At 32.4% G+C, this 16,372-nt stretch overlaps 1 pseudogene; it reads right to left on the bottom strand.

Moving 5' to 3' along the window:
• Nucleotides 1-208: 208 nt before the first annotated feature.
• On the bottom strand, nt 209-1,266 carry LOC134362193 (farnesyl pyrophosphate synthase-like; annotated as a pseudogene).
• Between the last annotated feature and the right edge of the window lie 15,106 nt (nt 1,267-16,372).

The raw sequence follows: 16,372 nt of genomic DNA, 5'->3' as shown, positions 1-16,372 counted from the left end.
ATTGGTGCCTTCTTCAAAATTAATTAACAATATATGACTCATTATTTCTTTGCTCTCTATTCTAATACATTGATTATAGGTCTATCCTAACACAACTATAACATTTACTTGATTAATGTAGCTTTATAGTATGGTTTATTTATTTATTTTTTTAAGATTACACAATAATTTATTGAGCACATCCTCTCCCTGCCCTTGCAGTTCTAGGTCACTTTTCCCACTTGTAGATCTTCTGCACTAGCTCCAGAAAGATGGCTGGGGTCAGGGGCACAGCATACTGCTCAATGAGCCCCACAAGTGGTTGTAACTGTCTTCCTCATATTGCAAGAACACAGCTAGCAGATCCAGCTCCTCATATACGGCCTTTACTCAGGCTACCTTCTCGTCCTCCTTCTGACTGTAACTCTCCTGCAGGATCTGGTACGGTTCCACAGTGGCCCCTTGCGAGACACTGAACCACCATACAACTGCATTTGTTCTCCTGGATGTCAGTACCAATCTTGCCAGTCACACTGGGATCTCCAAAGAGGTCAAGGAAATCATCCTGAATCTGAAAGAACTCTCCCATCTCCAGCAGGATCTTCTTGGCAATGACACGTTCCTTCTCCCCATCAATGCCTGTCATATACATGACAGCAGCTACAGGAAGGTAGAAGGAGTAGGAAGATGTCTTGTACTTGACAATAGCTTTGTACCTCTTTTCAGTGAATCTCTTAAGATCCACATTGCCCTGGAGGGCTGTGATGAGGTCTAGGGTCTGCCCAATCTCAGTTTGATAGGAACTCTGCAGGAAGAGCTCAGTCGGGTTCAGGTAATAGGGTTGCTCCTGACAGTAGAACTTCAGCAGGTGGTAGATACATACTTCCATAAGTAAAGCATCATTGATGCCATTCAGATCTATGCCTGGCTTCTAATACCAGCAGATCTTCCTCTGGCAGGTGAGGGATGAATCCATGATGTCATCAAACACCAGGAAGAAACCTTGCAGCCTTCCACACACTAGCCCACAGTCAGGGCCCACTGGAGACTATCAGCATCCTGTTTCCTTGGCTCCACCAGCTCATACAATGGTACCAGCGCTGTCAAACCCTGCTGGTAGTTGCCTCCAATGGCAGTGTACTCCAGGTGCCCCACCTCATCTTCAGTCAGCACCTTAACAATCTGGGAGAAGTGCTGGATAATATCCTGCTTTCCTTGGGCATAAATGTCTGATTTCTGGTCTCCATTCATTTTGAGAGAGGAGCAAAGTACTCTGTTGCTGGATGCAGGTTCCTGCTTGGCCGTTAGTATGTTTTTAAGTCAGCTATTAGAAGTCCTCTGCCATTGTTCCTTGTTTTAAATATTGTTTTGGATATTTGAGGTGCTTTGCATGAATCACCACACTCATTTTCACAAAACTACCTGCTGGAATTTGAATGAAATATGTTGAATCCATCAATCAATTTTGGTAGAATTAACATCTTGACAATATGAATTTTTTCATTCCATAAAATTGATATATTTTTCCATTTATTTATATCTTTTTAAATAGCTCTCAGCAACATTTTGTAGATTTCAGTGAAGTGGTCTTGAACATATTTTGTTAAATTGAACCTAAGTATTTTGTGTTGGTCAAGATGTGGTAATTTTAACTGATTTTCAGTTATTTATTGCTAGTGTACAGAAATACAATGGATTTTTTTGTATATTAACTTTAAATAATATGACCTGGATAATTTATTTATAACTTCCAGAGTCTTCAAATTTCTACACATATTTTATGTCATATGTAGATGAAGAAAGTTTTTTTTTTCTTCTAAATATTTTAGCCAGTAATTATTTTCTTTCCTCATTTCTCTGTCTATGCCCTCAAGTACACTGGAGAAGAAAAGTAGTGAGAGCAAACATCCTTGCCTTATCACTGATATTACAGCTAACATGGTCAGGCTTTCAGCATTAAGTATTAATTATGGTTATACATTTTTATTCATAGAAGCCCTTTATTAGGTTGTAAACTTCCTATTTTCAGTTTGCTAAGGGTTTTGTTTTGTGTGTGTGCATGTTTAATCACGAATGAGTGATGAATTTCTTCGAATGCTTTTTCTTGATCTATTTAGATTGTCATACATTTTTGTCTTTGTTCCAAACAGATGGTGAATTATGTTGATTATTTTATGAACATTAAACGAAACTTGCCCAACTAATAAGCCCTATATTGTTCAATTTAATTTACTATTATTTTGTTAAGAACTGGAGCGTCTACATTAATGTGGGATGTTGTTGGTTCCCTACCCACCCTCTTTTTCTGACCCAGGGGACATTTGTAAAACATTTCTAGGACAACACTGACTCTTATGGTAGAAGATTTCATATATATATTATGATATATTCATATATATAGTATATATTTTATATATATATAAATTTATATATCCATATAAAATTATTATGAAATATTAATTTATACAAAATTATATATGTGGGTATACATATATAATATTAAACTCTCATGCTTCTAACCTATCTTTGTCCTTATATTTAAAACATGTTTCTTTTTGATAGCTACACTTGCTTATTCCTCTATTTTCCAGTCATAATTTTGGCCTTTTACTTGGAGCTTAGAATTTTCACATTAATGGGACTAGTGATATGTTGTGCTTATGTAATCATCCTGCTATTTGATTTCTATCTGAGCTGTTTATTCTTTGTTCAATTTTTCCTTTACCCTGCCACATTCAGATTAATTGTGTACTTTCTAGTAATTCATTTTAGGCTTCTATCTCTTTTGACAAATTATGGTCAATGATTCCTTAGTAAATTATTCATTTATTTTCAGGCAAACAAACAATGCTATCATAAAATTTGGCAGATTACTTTCTTGGGATTTCTAATGTTTCTCTTTCTTCTGTTCCTATTTCTCCTTTTTTAAATAAACCACTTTATTAACGTATGATTGACATATTAAGAAGCTGTACATATTTAATGTATACATAATAAGTTTGGCCTGTTTCTGCTGTGATATTTCTAATTTTGCATGTTTGTAGTTTCTCTCATTTTTATAAACATTTTATTACTTTTCCCCTGAGAATCAGCTCTTTGATGACATTAAAAGCAAATTAATTTTTGTTATCATCCTCATTATTATTTCTTTCTATTTTTCTTCTTATTGCTTTCTTTTTCTAAGTTTGTGTATTTGAATAGGTAATGCAGCTTAATTCATTGTGCTCAAGAGAAACTCATAGCCTTCAACACTTATACAGCATCACTAAAAATAACATAAAAATGCATATTTCTTTAAAAATCTTCTCATTCCAGGCATAAGAAAGAAACATTCTAAATATGCTCTGGAAACCGACTAGTGCTTATTTCATTTAGCAAGTAAAATGAGGGAAAGCTTCAGGTACAACAAATACACAACCTCTGAGCAAATGAATGAAACAATGATATGCATTCATTGTCACTAACTTCCATGTCCATTTCTATAAATTAAGGATGATGCCAGTCTCTATGATTTATTGTGATGAAAATAGAATACTCCTTTGATAATAGTGATAGTCATAGTCTCAGCAACATTTTAATATCACATTCAATGTCCTAGACACACTCCCAGTTTTTTCAGTACAACATGCTTGATTCCAGTAAATGTTACCTTCATTCTTTCTTGCACTTTAAATATTTCACCATTTTAACAACTGTGCTACACAATTTAAATGTAAAACACTTGATGATCAGCAGATTTTTAGCAGAATACTCTGTCAATTTAAGTTTTTTTTGTGAAATACAAATAAATATCTAACTTATTTCAGAGAGAACAATTAGTTTACTTAAATATTCCAAAGGAAGATAAAGTTGGTATGGGAATACACATCCCCTGTTTCTCAGCAGAATATCTTTGCTTATCCTTGTCATTAGGCTTAATTATAGCTTTAAAGATATGTTTCTTGCTAAATTATATTCCTTTCTACTATTGTCATTCAGTTCCTGATTCCATGTCACTGTTGAGTAATACAGTAGTTGACGATCTTCTGACAGAATCCCGACTGTCAGTCTGGTATGTTTACTACTTCTGCTTTCCTTTGACATAATTAAGTATTTATTATTTTCACCAGACCAAAGATATTCTTTTCTGTTTCAGTCAACTTTAGCCCTGGGGTGCCCAAGTATAATAAGAGTATAATTTTTTCTCTGAGCTCATCCATTTTTTACTTCACATGCTTGAGACAGAATAGCTTTGCTTTTCTCTGTGAAAGTAAGATTCATTCTAAAAGATCCTAAAAAGAACTTTCACTAAATTACATCACACAGTGTATACATTAAAGAAAATTGTCAGTTTTTAAACATAACAAAATACAGCAAAGTGGGTTGGCTGTAATTTCAATAAGAAGACTCAACTGTAACTTTCAGATATGTAATTTTTAAGACCAAATAAGGATATAAATGTCACTCTTACCAAAAGATGAAATATACAGAACTACTAACTCACAATTTTATGTTTCACTATACATCATAATATAGGTATGCATATGCAAATATGATATCAGAATTTGTTTTTTCGTTATTTCTGTTTGACTGTGGTTTATTGGTTTGTTCATTTGTTGCTCTCCTAAATGAGATAATCAAGTCAAGTTAGGAAGTGTCTATTGATTTTTATTAGCATACTGAGAGTTTTTTTTTTTTTTAATATAGGTGACTTCAGCAATCTTCTTAATAGTTAGACATACATTTGGGATTATACCACAAAGATACAATTTATCTTCCTAACTATCCTATTTCTGTGTATTATTAGAAGGATTTAATGGTCCTAAAATTTTCAAGTAGAAGAAAAATCTCATTTATATAGAGTTGCTCATACTGTAGATATCTGTAATTGCTTTATAAGAGGTTCCAGTAGCTTAATGATCTTGAAAGCAAACTTGAAACATGTTAAATCTTAGCAATTACATTTTTACTTTGGAGAGAAGTTAGTTTATGGGTGGAAAGGATATTCTTTCTCTACAATTTGCTAATTTGTGATTTTATTGATGGTGCCAGAAAAATGGATTCTTGCAGTCTGTAGTAGTAGTAGCACCTTTCCTTTTCTCCAATACCTAGGAGCATATGCATTAATGTGCATAAACACATGCACACAGACACACACACACACACGCACACACACACGCACACACACACGCACACACACACACACAGTTCTGCAAATATCTGAATACAGGAAATTTGTTTTGTATGTTAGACACCTAGTTAATGACTATGGGACTGTTCTTTCTTGAGTTAATTATTCCAAATAATCTCCACAGGAGGTTAATTGCACTTCACTCACCATTCTGCACAGAAAGAAGAATGAAGAGCAGGAGGAAGGGGAGGAGGAGGAAAGGAAAGAACAGAAGCACCATTCCTGAGTGAGTATTTTAAAGAATGATATATGAACTTGGAAGCTTTTTTCACATTTGCTTCTACTTTTTGGAATTCTGTAATTTAAGGATGTATATTTAAGTCTTTAATTCATTTTGAGTTGATTTGTTTATATGATGAAAGTTATGGATCTAGTTTCACTCTCCTACACACGGATGTCCAATTTTCCCAGCACCATTTATAGAAGAGGCAGTCTTTTCCCCAGTGTATGTTCTTGGTGACTTTGTGGAAGATTAGTTGGCTGTAAGTAAGTAGGTTGATGTCTGCATTCTCTGTTCTGTTCCATTGGTGCATATGTCTGTTTCTATGCCAGTCCCCATGCTGTTTGGATTACTATAGCTTTGTAGTATAATTTGAAGTCAGGCAGTGCAATGCCTCCAGTTTATTTTTGGTCAGGATTACTTTGGATATTTGGGGTCTTTTGTTGTTTCACATGAATGTAAGGATTGAGTTACTCACCTAGTCTATTCCCTCCTAAACTTTACCAAATAGGGGGTGCTGAAGATTCCCAAGTCTGAAATAATCTGTGTTCAAATAACCTATTTTTAATGATCAAATTAAATCTTAGTTCAAAAGAGCCATCTCTATTGTCTTTGAAAGATACCTGCATTTAGAAATTATGTTTTTAACTTGAGAGAAATACTTGTGGTGAAACTCAGCTGTACTTAATCACCAACAGCATTGGTGGGAGAGAACACAACTTGGATCTGTAGTATTTACCTAATGAAGGAACTGGTTTAACACAACAGTTAAAAATGCAAGAAACCAGTCCTAATTACTAGTAGAAAAGTCAATCATACACAATCAGCAGCCTATGTATTATTTAAGAAGGTGATTTATCTGTATGTTGTAAACAGCAGTGATTATACTTCTACAGAACCATTAAAAAAAAAAGATTGAAGATCTGCAAACACCACTTGTAAATATTCAGGAAAATATATGTTTTTAAAATTCTGGAAAATAATACTTTAATAATAGCTATATATTAAACATGACAATTACACCTTGGAGAAAAGAATTTATAAAATGAGATCACATACAGTTTCAAGAGCTTGATGCTATAATTTATTAAAAGTAAAATACTTAAAACATAAACTACAGGAATCATTTGAAGGATTTATAATAGCATATGCAGTCTTTTACTTCTAGGTCACCAGTTCAGGTTTGAGTCAGGCTAGCAATGACAAAAAGTCATTAATCCCAGTGACTATTTGTGGCACGTATGGAATGAGTTTGTATCTTCAGCCTAAGCTTAAAAAGTCCACTCTGATAATTAGTATCAAATATGAGCCTTACTGTGAAGGCTAACACATGTGTCTTCCATTTCATCCAACCTATATTATTGCCCCACAGGTAGAAGATGTGCATGTAAGAATGAGATTAGACTATTTCTACATGATTCCTATGTATGTAGAGACTTTAGGACTCTACTTTTCATTCTTATCCAAGATGTACTGAGTAAAAATCTTTTAATACACCATGAGTTAAAATTTACAAAAGGCAGGGAATATGTTCTCCTATGTATAATTTTAAGTATAATTCATAATTTGAAACATAATACGGGAAACTCTTACCATGTTTATTTCTTTCTTGATAGTGTGATTGAAACAATCCTCCTGCATAGAAAATCAAAGACAGATCAACAGGAGAACTACATAATTAAGTGAGAATGATGCCTCCCCTGAAAGTCAAGAGGCTGTTGAATCTTGGCAATAATCACTTGCAATATGAAAATAACTGCCAAGCTAGACAGGCCTCGAAATAGTATTTATAATTTTCCTTAATATAATTAGGCACTGATGAATACTAATACTAACCAAACCATAAAGTTAATTTATCTATTTTCAATGATATGTGCAACTTTCATGTATCTTGAAATATATACTATGCTAATAAAATCCTCCTGGCCACTAACAAAAATAAAGCCATAAGTGTAAGGAATTAATGTATCAGTACAACTTGCAGGTTAGTGCTGGGCTATTTACAACACTTTTTTATTTAGTACTCACAGGGGATGCTTGTATTATTTTGTCTATTTTACAAATTAACTTTTTGAAGGAAAAATTGTGCTCTGAAATGTACATGTATGATGGTAGACTAAAAAAAGTCACCGTTCAGAAAGTTGTTTGGTTAATATGAACTCAGATATACTATTTGGTGACATCATGGGATAATTACATGGAGCAGTAATGGCTGATGAATGGAAGAGAGCACTGACACATCTCAATGTGACATCAAGAGAAGCATCTGTTATCGGTTCTAATATCTTTGTCAATTGCATACTCACTTGCTTCTGATTTGCACTTTTCTCCCTAATTCCAGTGGTCTTATATTTGCTCTAGTACTGGCACAACACATATTGAGTACAGTGAGTATGCTTTCAGTTGCCTCCTATAGATTGAATGTATATATTAAATATACGCACCATGATATGTGGAATTGCTATTACATATTACAGAATGAGCCTGCCTGGTGACCTTGGCCTGCATCATGCCATTTCTAATTTTATATATGCAGGTGGATGTTGTCCTTGCTTTGATTCTTTGGGGACAAAGTTTACTACTTAATAAAAGTCTACTGTTTTAAATTGATAGGATGCTAAATGCATTAAAATTAGATTAAGTAAGCCCTATATAAAACACAGCCCGAAAATGAAAAAGGCAAGAGTTTACCCTGGTTGTTTTCTATTTCAAATTTTCCAATATTTTTAAATAAAATGGCAATTGCTGATTTCTAGTCCTACTACATACTACATATCACATACTTCTATACGTATTAGCTTGTTTTGTCCTCACCACAAACACATGACTTCATAAATATTCCTCTGTTATACATGAGGAAGATAAACTATGATTCTGAAAGGCTGAGAGAACTTTTATATGACAGGTTTAGTGTGGCAGTGAAAGATTTGGTCCCATAGTTTCTTTCTTAAGCTTAATAATATTTCTATCAATTAATATTGTACTTTATTTAGCATTTATTTGTTCCTTGTGGAAAACAAACAGGTGCCCAATATATATAGATAATTAGAATATACATTCATAGTAATATGTTTCATAGATGAGTATAAGTGATTATGAGATTTACTTTTCCAATAAGTAATTTTTACCATAATTTGAATAGCTATAGTTTTCAGAGTACAATTAACATTGATAGGAATTTTTGGGTAAAGATATCCAGTATAAACATTGAGACATCATTTTATTGTAAATTTAATAATGTATCAATGTATACAAATATTACACATTTTATTCTTGCAATCATTTTAATTTTATTTATGTATTCAAATTATTTATTCATACACACACATAATACTTCACAAATATATAATATTTGTGCTAGAATATACATACACATTTCTTTATCCTTAAAGTAATATATTTTTTTCTTGTTTGGATTGGCCCTGTCATTCCTCTTATCTCCCTGAAATTAACTTTCATGACTCCTCTTTCATCTTCACAACCTGTTAATATACATGGTACATCTAAATATCAATATATTTTCATGTGATTTTAAGCCATTTTAATATACTTTTCTATTACATTAAAACCCCCATGCATTTCCTGAATAAAATCCTGTTGTTATTATGTATTATCCTTTTACTATATTGCTTGCTAGACTTCATTTGCTAATTTTTTTTGCTATATGTTTGCTTATAACAGAAAATATTTGCATTTGTATTTAAAAAATGGAATAGAATAGATATAAAAATGTGTTAATACTAACAGATTTTGGTTGTAAGTTTTGATTAGTTCCCTAAAGTAAATTTATGAGTTTAACTTTATTTTCCCATAGGCTTGTTTAATTTAGTAAAAAAGCTTAATTTAAATAACTAAAATTATTTAATGATAGATAAAACTCTGCTGTGGACCTTTCATAAAAATAAAGAATAAAATTAAGACTAGGTCATTGTCCAGTCTACTAATCTTCAGTTTTTCCTAATATGTAAACTTAAGCCTAGACTTACTATTTTAGTGGGAACACATTTGTTTTTCTATGTAGTATTTTCATTAGAGGAATCTGAATGCCTTCTGGTTTTTATTGTAATTACTCCTTGCCCTATGATTATTAAGTTTTTTTCCTTATTTCCAATTACATGGGGTTTTCTATTTTTTTATTTATGTAACTATTGATTTCCAATTTAATTGTATTTTGGTCAGAAAATGTCTTCTGTATGACACCAAGCTTAACCAATGTAATTAGATATATCATCTAGTATTAAGAGAATATTGATAGATGTTCTATTTGTGCTTGAAAAATATGTTTTCCAATTGTTGAGTATTATATTTAAGTATTTTTCTCTTTTTTCCAAAAAATTAAGTTTATGAACTTTTCAGTTTAAATATTCTGTTTTTAGTTGATTCTTATTTATTGGACTCATTACTTTCTGAGACTTGCACTAAAACATTTAACTATGATCTTAAATTGGTCAATTACTACTTCAAATTAGATTTGTAAAACCCTACTTATTTTATTTATTATGAGGATAAGTTATTTGGCATAAGCATTTAGAGTTAGTACGTACAGTAAGTTGAACATTTTATTGTTATCTGGAAACTATTTGTACACATGCATTTTACCTTAAAGATAGTTTTGACTGATTAATGTATTTCACCAGCCTATTTTTTTCCATCCTTTAACTTGAAAACATTTCCTGGAGGTGATTTTCTTTGCAGACAAAGCATCCCTTACCATTTCACTTAGGTTAACATCTGTTGATTAAAACTTTTTAAGTTTGGCCTCCAAATGCCTTTATTGTATTATGTGACTTGAAAGAAATTTAATTCTAGGTAGAGGATTCTAAATTACTTCTTTTCTCTGTACTCATTAAAGATATTGCATTGTATTGTCAGTCTAATTGTTTTGGTGAAAATCTGAGGTCAATTTTTTACTTTTTTCATGTAGGTGATCTAAAATTTCTTTCAGTTTGCTTTTAAGGCCCTTCTTACCTTCTTTATCATTAAACCATTTATTTATTTGTTTATTTATCAATATACAGTCTTTTCTCTTTCTGCCTCTAAAGTTAGATTTATTTTCATTTATCCAGTTTTGAATGTTTGGGCTTCCTAGATCTAAGGATTGGTGGTTTTGATCAAACAGAAAATTCTTGGCTTTGTCTCCTTGAAAATTGCATCCTTGTTTTTGCTATATTACTTCGTTCTGAAAGTCTGATTAAATTTATGTTGAAGCTTCTCACAATACCTTCCAAGTATCTTCATTTTTCTTTCATATATGTCATTTATTTGGGAAGTTGCATTTTTGGAAAATTTCTTTGGATCTATCTTACAATTCGCTAAGTTATTCTTTAGCTTTTTCTTATCTCCACCCTTGAGTCTTAAATTTAAATTATTATAGTTTAATTCCTAGAAAACCTATTTAATTATGTTCATACATGATTAGTTCTTATTCGTATTATCATATGCATTACTTATATCATCAGGCTTGACTTTATGCATCATAATATTTTATATAGTTACTTCATCTTTTCCCTCTCATAATTCTAACATCTGAAGTATATAAGCATATGGGATTCAGATCCTGTTGTTTTCTGCTTCTCTTGGCTCCAACTCATGGTACCTCACTTCTTGAATAGTATGTGATTATTTACTGAAAATCATTCTTTTCCCTTGGAACATTAAAGTTATGCTTCTTCTGAGATGATTTTATTTGTTTTTTCCAGTTTTTGACTTTAAATTTCTAACTCCCCTTTATGCAAAAGCAGCAGGGCTTTGGAGTTTGAGTTCTAAGGTGAGTTTTTCCTTTAAATTATTCATTTCGGGTAGACCCTATACCATATCCTTCACTCCCAAGGCCCATGACCATTAAGGTGAATGCTCAACATCACCAGAAATCATTAGAAACCTCAGGTTGAAAGACAATTTTGGAATGAAGTATAACCAAGATTTTTTTTCCTTTAAGAAGTCATTCCTTATTTGTCTATTCATAAAATAATTGTTTAAATGGAAATAGTTCTTGAGAGTATCTACTCTAACATACCCCCAGAGATAAAAGTCTGAGGCGTTTCTTAATTTTTTTAGTACAAATGGGCATATACAACTTATTTCTTATTAAATTATTATCAAAAATGTATCCTGTAAGAGCTGTACATTAAAAAGTTAGCACTGTTTGAAATAAAATAAATCATCAAGTGTTGTGTTATGAATATATAAACACAATATGGTTAATAGGGCTGGAGTTGTGGTCATTCTAACTAACACTAGAGTAGGAAAAAAGGAGTTTGCATGCTGAAAATTAAGAGGTATTAATAGCATCCACCCAATATCAGGGACAAAGTAGAGCTTTAATGATTGAAATCATGAAATGAAATTTTCAAATGAAATTATTTAGAAAGGATGCTGTGGAAAACCTACCACAATCACTGACTATTATTACTTTTATTGAGAGGTGGTAGGAAATAGAGTCAGAATTCAATTCTTACTACTTACTGGCTCCGTTTACAGAGGCACTATTATATGTCTTCACTGTATTCTGGTTCAGTTTTGACTTCTAAGGGGCTAAACATGAAGCAGTAAATGGAATAAGAGAGAAATCTACTACTTGATATAAATGTGCAAGCCAGTATTTTAAAACATAGCAGGGACATTAATACAATAAAATATGGTGTCAGCCATGAACATGCATCACTCATACATTTTGTTATAGGGAGCATAACTGACTGCTATAATTGTCTGGCCTATTCCTAATCAATGAATATATATGATAAGGACATTAAGTCAGATTCATGGAGGAGACTCCTCCAATGTCTACCTTTGATTTGAAGATACCCATAGGCTTGCCCTTACCTTTCTTGGAAAGGTAATACAATATGAAGCTCCTCTTACTCACCCTTCCTTCCTCCTCTCTTTTCTTTCACAGATGTCAGACATGCACCATAGTGTCATAGTTTCTGTATACTTCTGCTTCCTTTCTCAATGAACTTTTTGCCTTCTTCTTTTGTGTTTGTATCAGCTTCTTTGCATACTGAATTAAAACACCTGACACTGAGAGTGGTCTAAGGAAATAGCAATAAGATGGTGATTAAGGTCTATCTACTTCACTGCCTGGGGGATGAAGAGGATACCATGCTCAGTGACAAATTGGGCTCTCATAATTTCTGGCAAAAGTTGTCACTCAATTGCTAAAAATTTTCCTGGTGGTGACCTTGGAAAATGTCCTTGCATAACAGAATTATTTTGCAGGTATGACAATTTAGAAATTTGGAAAATATGAAGATAATAATTCCTACAAAGGCAGAGGCCCTGAAGACGTACTGCAAAATTGCATTGATATCTTGCAGAGATATAATTAGAACCTGGACCCATTAAAAAAAAGTGACAAGCAGGCCTGTATCAACTATAGTGAATGAGCAGACCTACCTGAGAAGAAGACTGAAAACATAATAGAATCACAGTGCTCCAGAGCATTTGCTTTCTCTGCCAAGTCACGTTGGATAAGTAAAGATCAGCACCCTAGCTGGGAAAACCAGGACTTTAGAATACTAGATGGGAGGTCTGATTGATTCCCCTGAGGTAGTTGGCTCTGGAGAGCCCCCCAAGTTTAAAAAGTGGTGAGTAAAAGTTTAAGTTAACCTGTATTTCTATGCTCTTATAAAATGATTATGAATAGCACTGCAATAAGAGACATACAACCATTGAGTTTATGACAAATATCCTCTTGCAGAGAAAAAAAATCTACTAAATAGTAGACTTCAGTCAAAAGACAAGTGAATGCAAAGAGAACAAGTGAAGAAACAATGGTGAAGGATGGAATTGATAAAATACATTGAAAATTTTAATGTAATAGTACATTTCAAAAATAATAAAAGTTAAATAACATAAATTCAGGCAATAGTAATGTAGAAAAGAGAAGGTGTTTGAAAATATTACAACTATTTTGGATTTTCCTTGTTCTAGAGATGGATAGAAGACATTAGATTTTGGTAGGCAAATTCCCAGTTAAACATACTATAATATGTTTAAAGGAGCAACCTAAAATTTCCTAAATTAAAGAAAATAGGGGATAATAGAACAAATCAGTCTGTGAAAGTAGAAAAACATATTCTTAAAAAGAAAAAAAAAAAACCTTAAAAAGTCCTTATAAGATGATACAATTTTAAGGTATTTATATTAAAATAAATTTATAACAAATGTCTATTTAAGAGTAGTAATTATCAAATTGGACACAAAGTGTTATATCAAGCACAACTTTATTTGTAGGGAGTTCATGGCGTATATTAGGTACCAAAACGAATCCCACTCAGCATCATCAATCTGTAGCCTGATCCTTAACATCTATGAGCCTTAATTTTCTTATCTACAAAGCAGAGATAATTATACTCACCTTGAAGAGTCCTTATAAGGATCAATTTTAGTACATTTAAACTTTAGTGCCTTTGCCTATTAGGAGTTTCAATAAGTAGTTGTAATAAGAATACTGTGTTTATTTGAAAATGTTAACATAATTCAGAATTGGAGTAATAATTCATCTAACCCCTGCTCATTTTCCGTTTATGTGGCTTAATGAAGGCCTAATTGAATTTGGTGGTATGTTAAAAAAAAAGTCTAATTTTGTTCAGAGCAAATGATTAATTTAGATAGAAATGTTAGCCCTCAGGGTTGAGCATATTATCACAAAGAAAATTACTTATGCTCTTTTTTTATGGTGAGAAACAAAACAAAAACCTGCTATTTATATATTTGGTAGTCTATGGCGCAGAATACCCTGTGTTTGATACTTGGTGATGATTTGTTAGAGAAGAAATCAATGAAAATAAAATTATTTTGTTCACTTAAAGATGTTGGCTATCACAATTTAAGAAATACTTTAAAAATATTTATAATAATAAATGTCATATCTTGTTCCTGTTTTCTTCCAGTAATAAATCCTTATTTACATACCTAAAATATTTATTCCCTACTGAATGATTCCTTTGGTTATCCTAAAACTTTATTTCTTCTTTTCATTGTATATTAGACATTTTTTTTAGAGTTTTTCTGAGAAAATATATCATGAAGAAAAAATGTTATAACTTCATTCTATTACAGGAACTAGGTAAGTGATACCTATGCCTGTGTAGAAAAAGAGAGGAAAAGAACAGATGACTTAATAATACTGGCTCCCTAATCTGACTTTTTATTTCTACATTTTTGTTGTTTTCAAATGAGTTTTATATTTCCTATGTGAAAATAGAATTATATTTTCAATAAAGTCTTTTAAATGAATATTAATCTGGAAGATTTTAAAAATATTTAAAGCAGTCGCTAACACTGGAGTTTATTTTTCACAAATCCTATATATGTATATATCTTACTATGTCCCTTTTTTTCTGGAACCACAGTGATGGACTAGGTGTGTGGAGAAACAAACTAGCTAACTGAAAAAACAACAAAACAAAGATACTTCAAAATTACCACATCAGTTACAATTATATATTTATAATTGTATATAAATTATATATTTATAAGTGTTGTCTAGAGGATGACACTATTATTAGAATCAAAACTGATTAGGCCCAATTCTGCTTTATACAGAGGACTATCTTTAAAAATCAGTGTGGAAAACAACTTCTATTATACTAATTTTAAACTTGCATAAAACAATTCTTTTTTTTTTTAAGAAAAGAAAGGAATGGAGAAATTTAAAAATCTCTGCCACTTCTTCAGTGTAGTTATACTCTAGATAGGTGATCTGTTGTTTAGCAGAGCGTACTAGAAGGGTCTATACTTTGAGAATGTTTGGAAGGCTAAACTCTGCAAAATAATACCAGAAGATTCATGCTTCTGACAAAAACCTGAGAGGTAGAGACTGAGAAGTAGGCTGCACTTTCTCTGTGAAAAATCAAGAGTCACAGATTATTTAGAGGAAGCAATGGTACCAAAGAAGACAGCAGTATGAAATCCACCTCATCCTAAACATTCTGCATGGCCTGATGTGCACATAAATGCATCCTGTAAGTGAGCCTTTAGGAAAGGAATCTAACATACCTGCATGAGTATCCTGAGAGGTACAAAGTGGAAGATCAGATGATTCATCCCAGAAAATAATTCAGTGCTTATGTTGCTAGAAAAATGTAAGCCATTCCCAAGTCTCTGAATCCTCAATAAAACAAAAACAAACAAACAAAATAAACCCAGGAAGTTCATAGATATGCTCTATAAAGAGCACAGGCTTTGAGTCCCAAAGGAGTGGAAACCTCTGGGGACATCTGGAGAAAGTTTGTGTTAAAACAGATGTCCTAATATTTTGGTAACAAGAATATAAAATGAGTAACAAACCCCTCAAATAAAGCTTTACCTATGGTCTGCTTTTCAGGGATTCAGAAATATCATATTTGGTACCAGGATAGACTTGAAGTATCTCTTGAATGGGATGCCTGAGTTTTATTGCCAACTGGTTTGAAGGTCATAACAACCCCTCTGCTGGTGTTAGAGTGATGGGAAAAGGAAAGTTATTCCAGGAAGGAAGGAAACAAATACAAACAAAGGTAATATTTTGCAGAGTTGCCTATAGCTTCTCAAGAAATGATCACTGGTTGAATGAACACTGGAGACATTTACAGAGACACTGTACAGAATCACCGTGAATAAGAACATTTAATCAAGAAGAGGAAAGATGATGGGCAATTTATCTGCTGGGTCCTTCTAGTCTATCTTATATGGGTGAAAGTTCAATTCATAGGACATCAACCTGTCAAATCATAGCTTAATAGATGGCTGAAGCTGTCATTGAAAGTGATATCTCAGGAAAGTTTAATGTATTTACATTGACAATAGATTTATGTGTTGATACACATTTGTCCATCTCCTATCTATGGAGTCTGGCCTATGGAAGTTGATGTAATGGATGCCGGATATGACATGAGTATAAATCACTATGTAAGTTTTTTGACAGTCTAAGATTTTGTTGTAGTGGTTAAAACAGTCTTTACTGTGCTGATAGTTATACTATAGATATACATATATAGAGAGAAACAGGTACAATATTA

This window comes from Cynocephalus volans, chromosome 13, assembly GCF_027409185.1.
Source record: "Cynocephalus volans isolate mCynVol1 chromosome 13, mCynVol1.pri, whole genome shotgun sequence".
Classification (NCBI taxonomy): Eukaryota; Metazoa; Chordata; class Mammalia; order Dermoptera; family Cynocephalidae; genus Cynocephalus; species Cynocephalus volans.
Note: the sequence above shows the minus strand (reverse complement) of the source record. Positions and strands in the feature narration are given on the sequence as shown.